The sequence below is a fragment of the Eptatretus burgeri genome, chromosome 18 (assembly GCF_056783735.1).
Source record: "Eptatretus burgeri isolate ZD-2024b chromosome 18, Ebu_testis_v1, whole genome shotgun sequence".
Lineage (NCBI taxonomy): Eukaryota > Metazoa > Chordata > Myxini > Myxiniformes > Myxinidae > Eptatretus > Eptatretus burgeri.
This window is the reverse complement of record NC_140978.1, coordinates 17,898,724-17,919,201: the sequence shown is the minus strand read 5'-3', so window position 1 is coordinate 17,919,201 and position 20,478 is coordinate 17,898,724. Positions and strand designations below refer to the sequence as shown.

The 20,478-nt window shown below is 40.9% G+C and overlaps 1 long non-coding RNA gene across 2 annotated transcripts in view; it reads right to left on the bottom strand.

Annotated features, from left to right (window-relative positions):
• Nucleotides 1–508: 508 nt before the first annotated feature.
• Nucleotides 509–20,478, bottom strand: part of LOC147008659 (uncharacterized) — a 31,443-nt gene continuing 11,473 nt past the window's right edge. For both annotated transcript variants that reach the window (XR_015053159.1, XR_015053160.1), the window contains 5 exons: nucleotides 13,999–14,108; nucleotides 10,946–11,311; nucleotides 8,968–9,027; nucleotides 3,646–3,674; nucleotides 509–2,404 (listed from right to left, as the gene is read on the bottom strand). This is a non-coding gene — a long non-coding RNA (uncharacterized LOC147008659). The remainder of the gene's footprint in view (nucleotides 2,405–3,645; nucleotides 3,675–8,967; nucleotides 9,028–10,945; nucleotides 11,312–13,998; nucleotides 14,109–20,478) is intronic.

Sequence of the window (20,478 nt, the reverse complement as noted above, 5' to 3'; positions counted from 1 at the left end):
AAAAACCTCTGTACACTCGCCGAACCCCTCAAATTTAACCAAAAATTTCAATTTTAATTCATACAAAAATGAAAAAAAAATATTTCATCAAAATTCAAGAGTATATTTATACAATAAGAAGAGTACAAGCCAGTAGGCGACATGGGTGGTCGCTACATAATTGCATACTAGTCATGCAGTTTTTGACGGTTCGGGCTGAAATTTTTTGACAAAGAGGTTGATTATAGTGCGCATAAAAGCCTGGAAGCCGATTTTTGATTTTCGAAAAAATAATTTTTTTAGGATTTTTCAAAAATTTCAAAGTCCCGTTGCTAGACAACGGTGGCGTCCATAGTAACGGTGCTCAAAAGCATACAACTAGATCCTGGTATGAACCTACCTGTCAAGTTTCATCAAAATCGGTTGACTCCTCTGGCCTCCAGAGCTGTCCATTACATACAAACAAACATACAAAAAAAACATACAGACAGATGGAAAAACTGAGAATAAGGGTACTCGAGCGACCACCCAAAATTCAATTTTATTTAATACAAAAATAAAAATCGAATTGCATCAAAATTCAAAAGTATATTTGGATAATAAGAAGAATTGGATCTCAATGCGATTTTTGTTCTTGTTTTTTTGAGGCAATCTGGGAAATGTGTGGCTTTGATTTGGCAAGGGCCACCCTCATATCACCTTTGCATGCAAGTCTGCTCCTTTTCTTTGTTTTGATGTCCAACAGTTTCGAAAATGCACGCTCACAGAGATACGTTGTAATGAACGGCATGAGGATCTCAAGGGCAATTTTAGCGATGAGAGGATGCCCTTCCATTTGGCGGTACTACAACGTTGAGAGCGTTGTTGTGCCGAAGAATTGTTGTTGAGTCTGGCTCTGCTGAAGTTCGATGAGGTCGTCGAGGTATTGATCGTTGACATATGTCGTTGCAACGCCGAAAGTAAATGGCTGTCTCACCCATGCTTGGTGTTGTGCTTGGTCAGGGAAATATCCATCGAATGACTTTCCCAGCTCTTCCGAGTGCATGGCAATCGCTTGCTTCAGTTCCCTTGGTATAGCAGTTCCTCCAACTTCAGAATCATCTTCAATTCTGCTCATGCACTCCTCCATTAGTGGAAAGTTCACGAAGTTGTCCTTCTCTGTTCGCCGCCTCCACAATTGTAACTTATTTTGAAAAGCGCTAAGCTTTTCTTCAGCTTCGATGACATTCACTCCACCGCCCTGCATCTGGCAATTGAGATGGTTGAGTGCGTCAAAGATGTCAGCCATGTATGTCAAGGCCAGGATGAACTTTGATTCTTCGAAATGAGTTGCATGGCGATGCTGGTGCTCTTGCAGAAACAGGGCTAATTCTACACGCAAGGCAAAAACACGCCTCAGTACCTTCCCTCGTGATAACCACCGAAAGTTAGAGTGGTATAGAAGGACTTCAAATTCAGAGCCAATTTAATTGCACAGCTCTTTGAAGATGCGACGATTCAGAGCACTGCTTTGCACATAATTCACAGTTTCAACGACGATTTTCAGAACATCGGCCAGTTCTGGAGGCAGAGTTTTTGATGTCAGCGCGTGTCTGTGCAGGACACAGTGCATGACGATGAGGTGTGGTGCATCTGCCTTCACCAGTGCTCCAAAACCGGAGTTGCGTTCCAGCATGGCTTTAGCCCCATATTGGTTGAAGCAACGGTCCACGAAAGACCGTTGCTTCTGAAGAAGTCCTCCACAAGTTTCTTCATGTCAGCTGCTTTAGTCGTTGTTGTGAGAGGCTTGCAGAACAGAAACTCTTTCGTGATCTTGTCTCCCTTGACATAACGCACAAATACGATGAGCTGGCTCAAATTAGAAATGTCGGTGGTCTCGTCAAGTTGAAGGCTGGATTTCGTTAGACTAGCGACTAAATTTGCAACTACCTGGGTGAGGATATCATCGCTCATGTCGTCAATTCTGCTGCTGATGGTGTCATTTGAGAGTGGAACAAGAGACAACTTTTCTTCAGCAGCTTTTCCAAGCATGATGTTGGCCATCTTCAATGTGGCTGGTTTGATGAGTGTTTCGCCAACGGTGTGTGGTTTACCCTGTTTTGCGATTAGATACGCAACTTCATACGAGGCACTGAGGATCGGTTTGTCAATTGGAATGAAGTTGTGAGCGGGCAAATTAGCCCTTGCGTCGAATCGAGCTCTTTGGAATTTTAATTCATCGAGCGTTGCGTCCTTGTACTGTCCCTCATCGTGCAATTTTATAAAGTGTTCCCGTAATTTCACAGGTACAAGGCTGGAATTGCTCAACTTCACATAGCAAAGCATGCATTGAAGATGCTGAGTTCCGTCCTGCTCCGTGGTATGTGTAAACCCGTACAGCACGTAATCCACCGACCATTTCCCTTTCTTACTTGACATCCTGATCCTGAAAAAAAAAGAAATAAAATTAAGTTAGACTGAAAGCAAATTATAGCAAACTTGCAATGTGTTTCGGAGGGCTTTCACCAAACCCCTGAGACTGGCTCACCAAACCCCTGGGGTTCTGTCGAACCCAGGTTAAGAACCACTGCTTAATAAGGATTGAGGTCTAATGGCACCACGTTTCTGCCCTGCCTTGACCACGGTACTCCTCCAACTCCCTCTGTCCTCAGCCAACTCTCTCCACTCTCCAACAACCCCCTACTTTACGAATATCCATCCTCACATCTCAACTGTGGTCTACCTCTTTTCCTCCTTCCTTGTTCCTTCAATCTAACTGCTCTCTTTGCCATTCTTTCTTCCCCACCCACACCAAGTGTCCAGCCCATCTCAGATGGCATTTCACCAATATCCCCGTCAAACTCGTCTGCACACCAATCTCCTACATCAGTTCATCCATCCGCCTTCTATCCACCCTCTTCACTCCTGCAATCCTCCTGATCCAGTTGTTCTCACAAACCTGCAGCTTCTGTTGTCTCTCTGTCAGTGTCACCATCTCCAGACCATAAAGATAGGCCGGCGTTGAACATGACATCAGAACCTTCTCTTTCAATTTCGTTGATATCTTTCTCTCTGCCATTACTCCCTCGACCCTCCTCCACACATTCACACCCAACTGAATCCTCCTCTGCACATCTGCCTCATACTTACCATCCATAGTCTGTTCCTCCCAGATATTCAAACCTATTTACCTGCCTGCTCAACTTCCCCTCTAACCTGATACTCATTTATTTTCTCTGCTGCCTGACCCACATCACCTCAGTTTTTATCCATACTCATCTTCAGCCCATGCTTCCCAAATGCCTCTTTCCACTCCCCCATTACTTCCTGCATCTCCCGCCCACTCTCCCTCACAACAGTCAGATCGTTCGCATTCAACATCCTCCCCATACTACCCCTCAAGCTCATCTTCATGCTTATCAGATCCATCACCATGATAAACATGAGTGGGCTGAGAACACTTCCTTGCTTCAAACCAATGTTCAAGCTGAACTCCTCAGACATCCCAGGACCAACCAAAACTCTTTCTTCCCCTTGTTTCCTTGTAAGATTCCGAAGATAACATGATCAACCAGAGTGCATCTAATATATGTTGTGTAAACTCCTCTATGAGCTAATTTCCCTGGAGAAAAACAAAAATAATACAATATCCAATTTCAAAAAATCAGTAAAAGATAAAAACCTTACCTTTAAGGAAATTGGATGGAATTCCTCATCTGAAATAAAATAATATAAATTAGTATCCCACAATCATTACTTTACAATAATTTTATCATTTTAAAATGAATAAATCAACCCTTTATTCTTCCGATTTTAGATCAGCTCATTTTCAGAGTTTGTAAGCAATGTTCGTGGTAATTTAGTTGTATAAGTAAGCAAAAATAAGCAAAAAGCAAAAAAATCTAGTTGTATAAGGGATGCAGTGTCACAATATCATAATGTCCTTACGTTTTGAAATGAGCATGCTTGAAGCCTGTTGATATTTCCATGAGGCAGCAGTTTTCAAGTGCCCTTAATTAAAATAAACTAACTTGGTTAGAAATTACAAGGTATGTGTGGCATCGGAATCTATTTCAAGCTACAGAGTTCATAGAACACCTCACCTGACACAGTGTTCAGGTATAGTATAAAAATTGATTCCGGAAGTTTACCGTCGTTGATGCAATAGCTTTTACAACACCTTATTTAATACGTTACATTAGTTATTCGTGCCTGTTGTTTGTGTCCTTTATGGCATCCTAAAAATAGTACGTTTCCTGTTTGGAATGATTTTTAATTTTGTTTGATTGCCAGGCAGGCAGACAGTAAAAAAAAAAAATCTCACTCCTCTCTGTGCATGTCCAAACCCATTCATTTAGAATGCCAAATCAGTAAGAATAGACCCCGAGATTGTCTTTCTAGCCCGACTGGTTCAAAAGTTATGTGATGTTTTAAAATTATATTTTTAGTATGACGGCCATCTCAAAATCGGACATTTTGACATAAAAACGAGGTCGGAGAGATTCGCAACCAGGGTCATTGAATTCAGCAGGTCAAAATCGTTTAGAAAAAAAAGTAGTTGACAAATTTTGACAAAGAATGCCTCCTACATGAATTTCTAGTGCACTTATATGCCAGAGTAGGAGCTTGTCTAATATACACAGGGGGAAAAGTGAAGCACGGACTGCATTTTTATGGATCAGAGCAGTAACCGAGAAGATTATACAGAAACCGTAACATTTAAATAAAAATAAAACCATATACAAGTGTATGTATGTTTGACGAATGGCTCGAGCCAAAATTAGAGGTTTTGTTGATTTTTAAAATCACAACATGAGGGTGTCTGTAATGGCATTGCTTAACACTAAAAAAAACATGTTTACTTGAGAATGGGGCTGCTGGAAACACGTCTTGTGATGTAGGGCTCAAGACCAGTCAATAATGACATCCAATGATGTCAGAATGGAATGAATGTCTCAAAAGGTCAATAACGTGTGTAAGCACCACAAAGAATAATGACTGCTTCTTCCCTCCTTCTCACCCCCCGAAGAAGCCAATAGAGAGAATCCAAAGGGAGTTATTGTCATTCCTGGTGCAAAGCAACCTCCAACTGTGCCAGAGTCTGCACAAGAGGGTCCATTCTCTTAATTCCATTATCACCAATGTCCCAAACGTGCTCGATTGGATTTAAATCAGGACTCCTTTCTGACCAGGGCAATGCGATGACATCATTTCGCAAGGAGTTTTTAATTGCATGAGAATGGTGGGACTGGCATTGTCATCTATAAATACTGGTCTTGTGAGAAGTGGGTGGTTTGTCAAAATCTGGAACAACAACATGATCCCACATGTCCCAATGTTACTTTTTCTTCCTGTCAGATTACCCTGTACAGTAACGGTCAAATTTACAATTGTAACCGGCAGCCTAATGCCATCACGGATCTGCCACCAGAGTGGATGGACTTTATAATGTTATTGGGTGTATCCCCTGTTAGGTTGCCAGCAAACCCAAATTCTACCATCTGTCGCATGCAGGAGAAATTGGCTCCCATCAGATCAATGGATCTTCCTCGAGGATGCGAGACTCCAGTGTTGACATAACTAGCATCATGCCATGCAGGATGCTTTGTGTTCTTGGGTGAAAAGAGAGCATCTTATCGGTCTGCTGGCTTTGTAACTTGCATCTCAAAGCCACTTCCAGACAATTTGGGAGATTCAATTCATGCTGCATCACTGTGTTTGTGGCAAAAGGAATGTCTGGCAAGCCTTGAGCAGAGCTGCATTTACTGTTATAGGTCATTGTGAGTCATCCAGATAGAGGCCTGTCTTTAACATCATTGGTTTATTGATGTTTACGGTCCAATCTGCTGTTACATTCTAGTGGAAGGTAAGTTGATATCTCATTTCACTAACCAGTATTGTTCATCCCCATTTTTTTGTATCCTGCAAATACAGTAGTTGAGGTGCATTGAAGAGGTCATACTCATACACTGAATGGATCAGGACAAAAGGAACAGCATAGTTGAAGGCCAAGATGGAGGTATACTTCCACAAACGGGTGTGGGAAGGAATGGGAAAGTGGCAAGAGAGGAAAACTGGACATTTTGAAGGACGGATTGGGGTGGGTTGATGAGGGTAGAAAATATCATTGTTTTGGATTGGGGTGATCTGAGATGGTGGTGAACAACTGTCTTGAAGACCTGGAGGGAAGAATGAGATTGAAGAGAATGTGGAAGTTTGTTCCATAGTTGGGGAAAAAGAGGAACAAATGAGTGGAGGTGGGCAGTGATCCTGGATTTAGGTTTCACCAGAAGGGGGTTGATGGTGTGTGCCCTGCATAAACCTGATGGGAACAAAATATGAAAAGGGAAGAGGGTTTAAGACCAGAAAGGAGGTGGGAGAAGACAGATAGACTGCCGAACTGTTGGCAATGTTGAAGTGATCAGCCCATCACAGGAGATCCCAATAATCTTGAAGGCCTTGGGGATCCAGTCCAGAGGGGAGAACAGTCTACCATCAAGCTGCGGAGGAAGGCCTTGTAAGGTGGAATCGAAGTTCAGGCGTGCCAAGAAAGGTATGATGGAGGATGCTCAGTTGGCAGCTGGTTTTGAAGGCCAACTTTGAAATGTGCTTTGCCCAAGAAAGTTCTTGGCTGATCCTGAGAGCCAGAAATTTGAATGACTGAACTTCCTCAAGAGGACAGTTAAGAAAGTAGATGGGAGAGGAGGTGAGTGGGGCTTGCCAGATGGTCCTTTTGGAGAGAGAGATGGTGAGCATGTGAGATTTGTCTGGATTGAAAGACAGATTCCAAATGTTAGACCATCTTGTGATTTGTTTTTCAAGGTCTGAAGAGAGGGAAAAGGCTGCAGCCTCCCTGCCTGAAGGATGAGGGTTGTCATGGCACAGGTTGGAGTCATCAATAAATAGATAAAGAGGATTTTCCAGAGATTCAGAGAGATTATTTATGAAGATCAGGAATAGGATTGGGCCGAGAACACTGCTTTGGGGCACTCCAGCCTTGACAGGGAGAGGAGATGAAAGGATTCCGTTGAGTGCCACATGTTGGCTACGAGAGTAGAGGAAGTGAGTAAGCCATGTGTAGAGTTGGCCATGGATGCTGTCGGCAGAGAGTTTGGAGAGCAAGTCAGGATGCCAGACTGTATCAAAAGCACGAGATATGCCCAGAAAGACGGCCCTAATCTCATGTCTGACATTGAGCCAAAGATAATTCGCCATCTTTGGGAATTGCTTGGTCTTCTATGGGCCATAGCAACACGGTGCTCCAATGGAAGTGTGCAACAATATCATTATCTTATCCAAACCTTGACCAGGTGAAAGTGATTTATTTTACCCCAACCATGCTGCTCCTGCTGGGTATGTCAACTGCCTTGGTCTTTTGATAAAGTGAAAAAAACAGCCTGGAATTACAGGAAAATGTTGTCTTCTTCATTTGAACGCAGCACAAGGCTGTGGGGTGGCATCATTGGCTGAAGGCGTGGCTGTGCCATTGATACAATGTCCTCTACTAGTTCGGGCAGAAACTTGGAATTGGCCAAGTGCTGGCGAAAGCTCGTACACTCTTCGTGAAGGACACCAATGGATCTTTAACGTCCACCAATGAATGTTGGCAGATGGGACAGCCGTTTAACATCCATCTGAGGGACAGCACACACATTAACGAATAACAAGGTGGGAGTGGAAAACAGAGAGCAAGAGGTTGTGGTGGGCAGCAGATGTAAACTCCTGCAGGGAAAAACACGAGACAATAAACTCATGAAAACAGTTCTCAAAATGAAAAAAGAGGGTTAGTAAATAATGGAGGTGAGCTTTGAGTTTCGACTTGAGAAGAATAACAAGGAAGGGATTTCTGTTCGAATGATTGTGACTTTTTGGAGCAGGTGCTGGGCAGAGTTGAGGAGCAAGGCCAAAGTAGGGCCGGTAAAATTATTTCAAGGTCACCATTCAAAATATGGTGACCAAGAAGGAAGGATAAACTGCTTTGAAAGTGGCAAGTACGCCCAGGGCCGGATTTTCCAAGAGGCAACGTAGGCCATTGGCCTAGGGCCCACCAGTAACTGGGCCCTAACCCTACCACCAGTAAGTTTTGCCAGAACCCACCAGGGACTTGTGGGTTCTCTGATCAGCCAAGGAGTAGGCTAGTAGGCCCTATTGGCCTAGGGCCCACAAGCAAGTAAATCCGGCCCTGAGTATGCCCCATCCAAAAGAAGGGTGAAAAGACCGAACCACGTACTGTTGGCACCAAAGCTGAGAAAATCATCAGCATCACATTTGAATAACTCTCGCCCAGAGCTTACTGCATTATCACCGTTGAATGATTGGTGGTGCTTTGATCTTCTACTCTCTTGATTTTGCTCTTCAACAGTATACCCAACTATCCCCACTGTCCCCTCCTCCAGCCCATTCAGCTAACTGTCCCTCCCCAGATATAACACAGCAAATACATTCTGCTTGCCAACCTTTTAAATATAAGGTTTCTTGTTTACCTGAATTCTTCATCCCTCTCTCTTCCAACTATGGAAATGCCTTTCCAATCATGTTCCTCCCTACATGGCTTCAAAGTTACAGCTCACCATTATTTCAGGTTGTCTCCAATACCCATCAATGGATCGAGCCTTCTGACACATCCTGTCGTTTCTTCAAGTAGTGGTTATTTCCAAAAATTTACACCGGCTTTCTATGTCCTTTGAACCATCTGGTTGTTCCTGTCAGTCAGTTGAAACCTCATGCCATTTCACTCCCCCAAAGCCTCAACTTTGTATGAAAAAAAAAAACCTCAACTTTGTATACTATTGTATGAACACATGATTAATTATTGGGTTAAGGTGGAATGAAAAATGTATTAAAAAATAAATTGACGAGAAAACAGATTGACAAGAGAACAATGAATGCATCTTATCAAGGTTTTATCCATCGTTCTATCAGTAGACAATTTAATGTGCATGTTCCTTCTGGAAGAAGGTCACTGACAGAATGATGTCACAACAGTTGGCCTCAGGAATACAATGTTACCTTCACAAATTTGTTCATCGGAGAAAACGTCAAAGTCAGCAGAAATGTAGGGTACACCACCTTAGAGGTAGATGAGAAATGATCGGTAAGTCAATGGCCTGACATCAAAAGGCCAATTAATAGACTTCACAAAACTTTATTTGCATTGCCCTTTCCCAATAATTTTAACTTTTCAGCTGAAAGGTCACTCTCAACCCTTTGAACCCTGAGCTCCTTGGATTTTCGGCTCCCCCACCCTGGGCTGCCAGGAGAAAAAATCAGCCACTCTAGTATATGGAGGTTTGAATAGCAGCCAATAAACCGACCACTTGGGTATATCCATCCATTGGGACCATACTCTGTACAGAGCATTGGTGCTGCTGAAGCAGTTTTCTGGGCTATTGGGCACAATCTTGGACGGGTCCCACTCCGACGCAGGATACTCGAAAGGCTCAATCATCCCAGCAATGTGGTATTCATTTTACCGACCTCAGAAGGATGACAGGCTGAGTCAACCCCACCTGGTATTAAGTCAATGGTCGAGCAGGATTTGAGCTCAGGACCCGAGGATCCCAAGCCCACACTTGGGTATATGGAGGTTTGAATAGCGGCTGGTAAACCGGATGCTCGGGTGTGTGGAGGTTTGAATAGCGGCTGCTAAACCGGCTGATCAGGTAAATGGAGATTTGAATAGCGGCTGGTATACTGGCCACTCGATGACATGGAGGTTTGAATAGCGGCTGGTAAATCGGGTATATGGAGGTTTGAATAGCGGCTGGTAATCTGGCTGATTGTGTATATGGAGGTTTGAATAGCGGCTGGTAAACCGGCTGATCGGGTAAATGGAGATTTGAATAGCGGCTGGTAAACTGGCCACTCGAGGACATGGAGATTTGAATAGCAGCTGGTAAATCGGCTGATCGGGTATATGGAGGTTTGAATAGTGGCTGGTAATCTGGCTGATTGTGTATATGGAAGTTTGAATAGTGGCTGGTAAATTGGATGATTGGGTATATGGAGGTTTGAATAGTGGCTGGTAATCTGGCTGATTGTGTATATGGAGGTTTGAATAGTGGCTGGTAAAACGGCCACGAGGGTTCAAAGGGTTAATGAACTCTTCTTCTACGTTGGGCCAATAACTTAATGATCAACCTTTCTATAGCATTTTCAATTCCAAATAAGAATGGGTCTAAAATACTGTCACTGTTTTGCCACCAACATATTATAATCAGCGCAATTAGGTTGAGAAACAAAACATAAATGTCCCGGTTTGTATTTAACTGAAGAGCGAGATTGTAGAAATACTATACTTGTCATCATCAGCCAGATGTTCAGGCCTGCACCATTGTGAGTTGCCCACTAACCCCAATCATGACCTCTTGTATTTTCATTGACTTTTCCATGCCTCCTCCATAGATCTGTCCTCTGTTTTTATTTGCTTGTCCTGTCTCTTTTATCCCCATTATGCTGTTTGACCTTGGTCGGCCTGTTTGCTTCTCTCCCACTGTCATTGTGTTTCTTTCTCATCTTCTGTTCTCATTTTTTTCATTGAGCCCTGTACTTTGTTTAAAAATATGAGCAACTGATTTAATACTTTTAAACAACATAAGTGCTACAACTGACTGGCCAATGGTAACTGATTGCCTAAATAGCTCAGAGGTCTCATCTGGGTTCAGCTCCCAGCACAACGATAAACTGTCATTATAGTCCTTTACAGAATATGTGAACTTCAATGAATAATAATCTGTCCTTACGAGGAGATGTGAATTGGGCTAACTTGTCTGCTCGAACTATGTTGTGGATGTTAAAATTACAATAGTATCTTTCGAAAATAAATAAATAAATGGAGGTCAGTGTATTCCAGTATCTTGGTCAAATACTAAAATTCTGCCTTCATCTCACAGAGTACTCCATAAGCAAAGCTGTATCCCCACAACAACAACAACAAAAGATTCAACCATCTGACCCAAGATCAAAAGAAGCAATCGGTCAAACTTGCCTTCACCAGATAAATATATAGATCGACAAGTCAAGAGATCAATAGATCAATCGATCGATGGTTGTTTCACAGGTCTTGATTGTAATGTTGATGTTCAACCCGAGAACATTCGACTCGCTTGGACGTGATAATTGCATTTTCATGGTCCATCTGCTATAACTCAAATTGGCAGGGAAAGCATCATCAGAGTGGTTAGGACTTGCTTGCCTGAGAGATAGAATGACGGACATGCTTGCGTAAATAACAGTTCATATTGACACGAACGAGCACAGGGAAAGTCAATTCCAAATAGACTGTCCTGGGAAAATATGGCTTAACTTGCATTAGTGGAGAGGTACGAAGTCATATTGCTCTCGAAGAAGTCTCCTGTAATTAAGTAAAAGGGACAAAGAAAGAGCTTTCATAAGTGCATGGTGTTCAGAAACTGTATAAAGTCAAGCCTTATCGCCTGATGAAAGAATTAAACAGTACATACAAAGGGATGACCAATGCATAAAACTTTGGCTTGATGTTCAGAGCCCATATGGGATGCCTAATCTTCTCGTGAAAATAGTTCAGTAAAATAATAATAATGATCACAACTATTATTATTGTAATTGTTGTTTATGCCCCCCACCCCTCTGAACAAGGTCGGAGATGGGGGATTTTAAAATGAGCTCCGTCTGACCAACCGACTAACCAACCACCCAACCGACTGACTGACCATCTGTCTATGTCCTATTGTGTACGCGAGATTTCAAGAACCGTTCAAGATTTTACCTTTCATTTGCAAATAACTATTCCTCATGACATTATCTCAACCTGATCAGATCACAGCGATGATTGGCTGAATTATGTTGCCGTGGCAACCATCTCGGTAACTTGACTTGTGTACGCGATATGTCAAAAACCGTTCAAGATTTAGCTTCATATTACACATCTATTCCTCCGACCATCCATAAGGTGGGGGCACCTGGAGTATCAGCTCCTTGTTTTATTGGAGTGGCTCAATTAGTATTGTTTGAACTTGTGAGCTGTTTGGATTTGGAATGCATGCAGCTGAAATTATCTTGCAGTGTGGTGTGAGTAATGGGAAGTGAGAAGTTGTAATTTCTTTTATTTTGGACTCGTGAGACGTTAATCAAAAAAAGGGATTATACTCTGGGCGTTTATATAGATTATACTTTGGACCTTAAGCTCATTGTCCCACCTGCTCAAGATCAATTGTTGCCATTGAAGATTTTGAACCCTTTCTCGTCTTTAACTTTATGACAGTTCTATGAGATTCCATGAATATTGAGCCTCCAATTAAATTTTAGATCAAACCAGACATCTTATTCCTATTATCTGATGGTATTTTAAACAGCAGTATTGATGCTGCAAATTTAAATCTATTCTCATTGAGATCAGGTGCCCTTTCCTTTCTTATGCTTGTCCAGATTTAATTTGAGGGACAAAGATCAAAGGATGGTTTTTCTTTTCCTTATCATGGTTTCTAATAATCCAGTTGAAGAATAATTTAAAAAAAATCAGTGGAGCAGTGATTCACCCACCCTGAGTGCTGTTGTTCATGCCCTATGTATTCAGGCCACGGGCACGTGCTTGCAGCGTGCAAGGCACTCATAATGCGCAGCAAGTGGTGTGAATGCGGGATTTCATGGAAAAGCAAGCCTGCTCACATAATCTCGCTGCAACAGCAGCTCATAAAATAATACGAGCCTCTTCGCAGCGACACTTTAATTACAATAAACAACCCATTGAGATAACCATTACGCATCAGATGGAGTCGAGGTTACAGACTGCCTGACACACAAAGAGTCGACGTTAGCCTGGTAACTTCTGCTAGTAACAGATATGTGGGGGAGTTCAAAACGTTCTGCAAAGAGGATACTCATGGTAGTCCAAGTTATACGAAAAAAAAAAATGAGGCAAATATTTGAATAAAAAAATACATTTAGAAATTTTTATAAATAATATCTGTCTGTACCATTTCCTATCTTCTCCCTCACCACTTCATGATTCGTCACCAAACTATGTCGGCATAATTACTTTTACCATCGTTGGTGGACGCAGGTTAGGTTTTCTCCCACTGTCTGTCTGTGAGTAGGATAACTCACAAAGTTAATGGCGGATTTAGCTGAAATTTGGTGGAAAGGTTGGGTTTGTGACAAGGACGAATGATTCGATTTTGGTGAAGATCCGGATCCGGACACTGGAATTTTAAAATTTTCAACTGATTCTTCACCATTGAGAGATGAGGCCAAAACGATAGACTGTACTGTATAGCATATTTCAAAAAGTTGTGGACAGATTATAAAAAAAACTTGGTGGATGAGTTGGGTGGGTGACAAGAACAAGCTGATTAGATTTTGGTGTGTGACAAGTACCAATGGTTCGGATCCAGATCCAGCAATCAGTGGGATACAAAACAGAAACTGTCCAACTGGCAGAGGTATGTGCTCCACCGAATACCATTCTCGTTAAAAATTATTACAATTCTGCTTTAGGCATCTAAATTTACTTTCTAAATTTACTGCAAACTTTTGTTCCCTTCAACGCAATCCAAAGTAAAGGACATTCCACATAATGGTGCTTTAAGCCCAATTGGCATGGGATTGTTTTTGTTCGAGATATATGACCCTCCCATTACAACAAATGCCATTCAATCCCTTCACCCGATCTTAATATGTCTGCCAGTTATACCAGTTATAGATATTCCGACAAAGCATAATAAAAAGGTGTTGTATTTCTTGAACTATTGTGAGTATCGCATTTGTAGAACATTTTGAATACTCTCGTATGTATCAATGGCAGTTTCAAAACTTGCATTTTTCATTTCATTTCGGTTCATTAAATAAACCATCCTTGGTTAAGACAGTTAGAGGACTGATAGATACAAGGTTGACCACAGAAAAGCAAGAAAAATCGTGTTAAAACAAATATAAAAGCACAGAGATCACAGGGTTAATAATTAAAACACCATTTAAACAAATATTGTACAAGTAATTTATATATACACATACATAGCAAAATTAAGTATTTCTCTCAAAAGAGGAATTGTCAACTTTTCGTACCTTTGAGTCTTGCATTGAGGTAGGTCAAGATATTGAGCATTTCTGAGTTGAATATTATATCTAGACACAGATTGACGGGTGGAAGGAAGAATGCCACGATGACGATCAGCCTTTAGAAGAAAAAGTAGAAAACGCAAGGGAAGCTCATTACTGTGTTCACTCAACAGTTGTACATCAAAATGAGTAAGTTGTGCTTAGGGCTGAATAGATGGGAACACAATAAAACGGAGCACACACTTCTGGAGTCGTTCAATCTTATCACTCTGAGCCCCTTGTGATGCCAGAACCCCATACGGGAACACCACACTCCAGCAAAGGGCGGATGAACACTTTGTACAGTATATTTCAACAAGATCAGGGGCACTCACACCAAATTTCTTCAAAGTACAAAGAATGTAGAGTCATCGTGCAGCATGAGATATCATATCACTGGACCTGACTATTCCACTTCAGATTTAATTTGATTACAACACCAAGGAGAGTGAACGACTGAACTCTTTGCAAAGGAATATTATCAATGACCATTTTCCAGGCTCTGATCTTTTAAGGTGTTAAGATATTTGCATGATCTTACATTTCTCCAGCTTCAGCCAAACATCATTAAGGCAACACCAATCACCAAGTGCATCAACATGGGCTTGCATCGAATTTTGTTGAGTTCTGTGTTACATTTAGACCATGCTCAAGTCATCCACATATTTCCAATGGTACCCTGTTATTATAGCTGCATCATTTACCAGAACAAGCAACAAAATCGGTCCTAGTTTAGTCCCTTGTGGAACTCCACACAAGAGACTCAGGGGGTTCGATGTCTGCCCTTGATAACGAACCACTTGGGAATTATCAGAAAGGAAACTACACACTGTTGGTAGAGTGGAAGCATCAACCCCAAGCTGAATGAGCTTTTTGATGACCTTGGAGTGGTTGACAAGGTCGAAGGCCTCAGTGAAGTCGACAGTGCAAATGTTTGCATAATGACCTCGTTGGTCAAAATTTCCATGTATAACATCTAACATGTGGACAAAATAGTGGTTGATAGAGCTTCCTTTCATGCTTCCATACTGTGCAGGATCAATGTGAGGTTTAAAATCGACCATCAGGCAGTCAGCAAGAAAACTTTCAAACACCCCAGCTAAAACAAGCATCATTGAGATTGGGTGAATCTGATCAAATTCAGTAACATGAAGAGTCTTAGAAATCGCACATGCTGAGGCACACTTCCATTTAGCAGGAAAGTAAACATTCTGCATGCATTTGTTAAATATCTTTGTAACAGGGCCTGAGATTTCCAGTGCAAACACAGAGGAGTATGTACATCAATGGCTGGTGGTGCCTTGGATGTGTTGAGACGTCTAAGATGAAAAAAATATACCTCATGCTGCTGGATTGTCGGTGGAGACGCAGACGCTGGAAGATACGCCATAAGAGTTTCTGGGTCCAGCGGAGGTAATGTAGTACAGATGCGGGAAAAATGCATGTTAAGATCATTTGCCAGCTGACAAGAAGGTTGTTCAGCAAAAGCAAGGTTATAGGACTGCTTCTTCATTCTGGTGAATAATCTAATCTGGCTGTGCCATTTTCCAGGCTCTGATCTTTTAAGGTGTTCTACTTTGTTCTGAAAGTAACCTGAGTTAGCTTTTTTGATATTACTCTGGACGATGTTTCTTCATTGATGATCAAAATCACCACTATCACGTGTAGAGTCCCATTGTACTATTAAACTGCAGAGATTATCGTTGAACCGTGCCATGTCCCTTGGTTTCTGCTTTATCACCATCTCATGAGAGCATCATTTGTATTACATCATAAGGGTACTATGTAAAATTTCTACCATTTCATCAGGATTATCGGTAGAGTTCAATCAGCCCAGTTATATGCCGTAATCCATTGTCCAAAATTTTGGATAAATTATTCACGAAAAAGTCTTAGTTTAGACCTGGTGGAATTCAGAGGTTGAATTGAGTCATGCAGTTGGGCTGTAACAACAAGGTGATCACAAAATGCAATTAGGGCACATATTACTGGTTCAGCATGAGGTTCAGCGTGAGGATTGCGGTAATGCCTGAATTTTCTATCATTGGCTTTTATGTACTTTTATACAATATAATTTACTTTTTGCATAAATTATTACCTCCACCACCAAAAGTTTGCATAAATTATTATTTTGCATAAAGTAAACAACCGCCCCCAAAAAATTAATTTTTTGCATAAATTATTGCACGCACCACACCCTTGTGGAGAGTCCCTTTACAAATCCTAATCTACCTATTTGCACCACGTCCATGTGTGCAGTCTCCGTACTTTGTGCTTGCAGCAACTGCCAGCTATTAATATATTTCAGGAACTCAATATATTTATATTAATGTTTTATAATGAAAGCAGATCGCACAAAAAGGTGAAAATGAAAACTGCGTATGTAATTGTCAAAAAAAGGACCCCCTGTGGACTGCATCGCCATGGCATGCAAAAGCAGCTTGTAGAGCACAGCAATCCCACTGGTTATTTTTTTGCTGCACTCAATGAAGTTCTACTTTCTGTACATTCCTTCGTCTTTTCTTCACTCAATATATTCGTCCAAACCAGAGAAAAAGTTAAGTTTAATGCTTTGCTAAAATAAATCTACTTAGTTATAAGAATTGGCAATTCTTACCATTTTCAGCTTTCACTCCAGATTTAGACATATATTTAGTCCACCAAGTCAGAGCCTCAAATCCACAATCATATTTTGATTATATACTTTAATTAGTTCATGAGAGTAGATTGTGTTTCCAAGACAAGGCAAGTTTAGTAGGTCAAATCAAAATGGTGGCGAAGACCTCTGCAAGGTGAAGTTTAACTGACCCTGTCATGAAGGAAATCCATTAATTATCTTCACAAGAGGTGTTTAAATTTTCCCTAATACCCATTTTCATTCATGCACTCCCTTGGAGTTTCCTTAGGAAGTGTGTAGAGTTTTGGGCTGATAGGTTTCATGGTTTTGGTGTTATGGAGGACAGACACACACACACACACACACACACACACACACACACACACACACACACACACACACACACACACACACACACACGACATTTATTATTACAGATTAACCAATTATTTATTTCAGTGAAAGATCACGCAGGATCTCTCGAGATTTGACATTACTTTGAAGTTCCTTTTAACATTACTTTGAAGTTCCTAGATGCTTTTCTGCATTAAAGTTACATACAGCCCTAAATATTTCAGTGACAGCTGTAAAGTTAGTTCCAACTACTTCACAAAAAATAACTTACAGTGCTAAGTGTGATTAGCTTTCCAAACTTGAACTGTTCTTTCTCGCAAAGTTTTTATTTGTACAAGAACAGCTTCAGTTATAGACTTCACTTGATAGCTCAGAGTTTGGCATGCTCTACTTTGTGGTGTTTTCTAATCTGTGTCAAACTCTGATGGAATAGTCTTATCCATCTATAAATGACCATCGTGGTCCTTTGAATATGTGCGTTTTTTTATGGATTAATGTCAAGTTATGTTCCATGAGTTAGCATTTGCTGGTGAATTTTGAAGATCTCACTGCCCCTTATGAAAAGAGTAGATAAATTTTTGACAGTACTCTTGCCAAATTCTAAGTTCTTTTTGCACAAATGCAGATACTGAATCGATGGCACAGCTGCACCTCAGTAATGATGCAACCAGCGCACTGAATTTGAAATGGAATCTCGGACCAACATGCATTCACAAGAGGAAAAAGCAAAGGGTTAACTATGTGTAATCTACACATCCATGAGGAAGGCATAAATTGTGGAAAGAAAATGAGAAAGAGACAAAAAGAGAGGATTGTGGGCAGGAGAGGCATTTTTAAAAATTAAGATGAGGTTGGGGGATAGGAGTAAATGAAAGGTAGATGGGGTGCATCAGAGAAGGTCAAAACCTCCCCCATTTTGATTTCCATAATATACAATTGCCCTTGTTACCAAAAGAGTAGTGTGATTCACAACTTTATAGTCACATCACTTTCTTCATAGTGAGGTTGAGTGTACTCCTTCCAGAGGCATTCAATAATTATTATGAGATGGACGCACAACTCACTTGGAAATGAGAACAACAATAAGAACTTCATGCCAGACTGACTGAAAACTAATTTTCTCCCAAACAGATTTCCATGAATCTGAAGATGTGCTCAGAATAATTATTTTCAAGTCCAGGCTAGCCGCAACTATCTTTGCAGCTTCAGGTTGCAGGCATTGTTGAATCATTCATAGCGTTTTGTTGATTTTTTTCCCTCTGTGCTGTTATCACATATTTATCTATTGTTTCTTCTCTATTTTATATACCTTTCTTTTTACTGTGTTTCACAATCTTCTTCAAGGTAATTTTAGTCTCATTGGTCCATTCAATCTCCCATCGTTTCATGACCTCCATCCTCATAGCACGGAGGATCTCATATAACTATTGATCATGACACTCAGGAAATGAACAATCTTTGAAAATAAAAAAGTATAATAAAATCCTCTGCGACAAACTTCTTTAACAGCCCCAATAATTCTTTCTTTCTTGTGGGGTTGACCAGAGAGAATTATTGGCCCAATTCTTTCAAGAACGGACGAGACAGGCTTGACTCTTGACCGAAGGTGGCCAGAATTTGCAGTTTTCCAGGGTGCCAGTGATAACTTGCCTACTCTTCATGAAAGACATGGTGGGATATTTAACGTCCACCAGCTAATACTAGCAGATGGGAGACACAAATTATCATCCACTTGAGGGACGGCGCACCTTGTGATGCAATGCAGTGCTTGTGAAGCACCAATTCGGGAATCAACTGGAATTGAAACCAGACTAGAAAGTCCAAAGAAAAAAAATTCAAGGCAGTGCGACTAATGCTACCCAGGCACTACCACTGCACCGACTTGTCAGACAAAAAAAACAACAACTTTTATTTTGTGTTAACAGCCATACACACATTGCAAACGAGGAAACAAAAGGACAGAAGATAAGGGAGGAATGGGAAGGTAGTGGATGTGGGAAGGGGAATGTATGAAACAACCCCAAAAAGTTTGGTCAATACTTTTGTCCTTTTAATTTAAATGGCCTCTAAAACAAGGAGAGAACAAAAAATTCTCAACATTTGTATTTAAACATGAATTATTCATCATCTTCCCAAAGCTGCAGTTAAAATGTACACAGAAATACAAAAGATTTATTCCTCATTTTCTCGAGCTGAATATTTCCTTACGACCTTCCATGATTTATGAGAGGTGGCCATTAATCACATGTTGTAGTTCTGATAATTATTCCAAGGAAGGTATAGTAATGTGTTTTGAAGGTTGGTGAGTCTTGCCAAAATGCAGGCTGTGTTGTGTGCATAGATTGTAGTCAGCATGGAGACAGGTTTATGTAACAAATGGTCTTTTAGTGCATCTGCATTTTCCATTTGTAACGCAGTCGTGCAAGTGAGATACTTACCAATTGCAATGATTTAAGCAAACAAAACCCAATAGTAATCATCTAATGCTACTACTACACAGCAGTTAGACTGTTTCTCTGGCATTTTGAAATACTCACACCTCAGCAATTTTATTAACCAAGATCCAAGGATTGTGGAGCAGTTTCAACAATCAACATATATAACATATAGGACAAAGACATTGAGAGAGATACAAGTGTAGTTTTGCATGCATTATGAGGACATTATTTTCCAAAGATAATGGAAAAGTCAACGTGGTAGATGGGATCGGCACCATAAATGAAGTGTTCGGGATTATTCCACATGTAGGTCGGATGTACAGCTGTTCCTTTCACCTCAATCAAAGTTAAGTTTTCCAAACTGAATCAGTCGTGTTTTTCTCTTATATTTTCATCCCTGTGTGATATTTGTATTTTCATCGAAATTTTTCTGTGATAAATCGTACTTTATTGTTGATATGGTTGAATTCGTTTTTCCATGTTGCCGAGGCCTACTTGCTAGCCCGGAGCTAAATTGTCACAGTTTCGAGGCTGTTTTGTGCTGTTATTCTTTATTTTCCCCAAAAATTGTCATTTTTGCCTTTCCATTGTCATCCTCTTCCCCCTCGCTTCAAAAAAAAGAAGAAAGAAAACCCCCAAAAACATTCACTCCAAAAGACAATCTTCTTCTGCCTTGTACTTGCACTTCCTGTACATATCTCCTTTCCTCTATCATTTCCTCAACGTCGTCATTGAAGAAAACACTTCTTCCTTCTTCCTTTCAAAGCTTTTGAAAACACATTTAAATGCTTCACTTCCATTATTTCTCTGCCATCAACACCCCACACATTCTTCTTTATCACAGTCTATTCTTCCTCTTCTTCTTCACTAGCCACATTTTGCAAACCTGTCTCTCACCAAAGCGATTGTTCTGTCAACCATCCTCTGGTTCATACAGCACAACCTTTCTCCATGCCTTCAACCAAAATTCCTTCCACCCATCCAATGATCTTTATCTGAGAATGTTAAATATTGGAATCTTGGGAAGTCCAGTTTGCA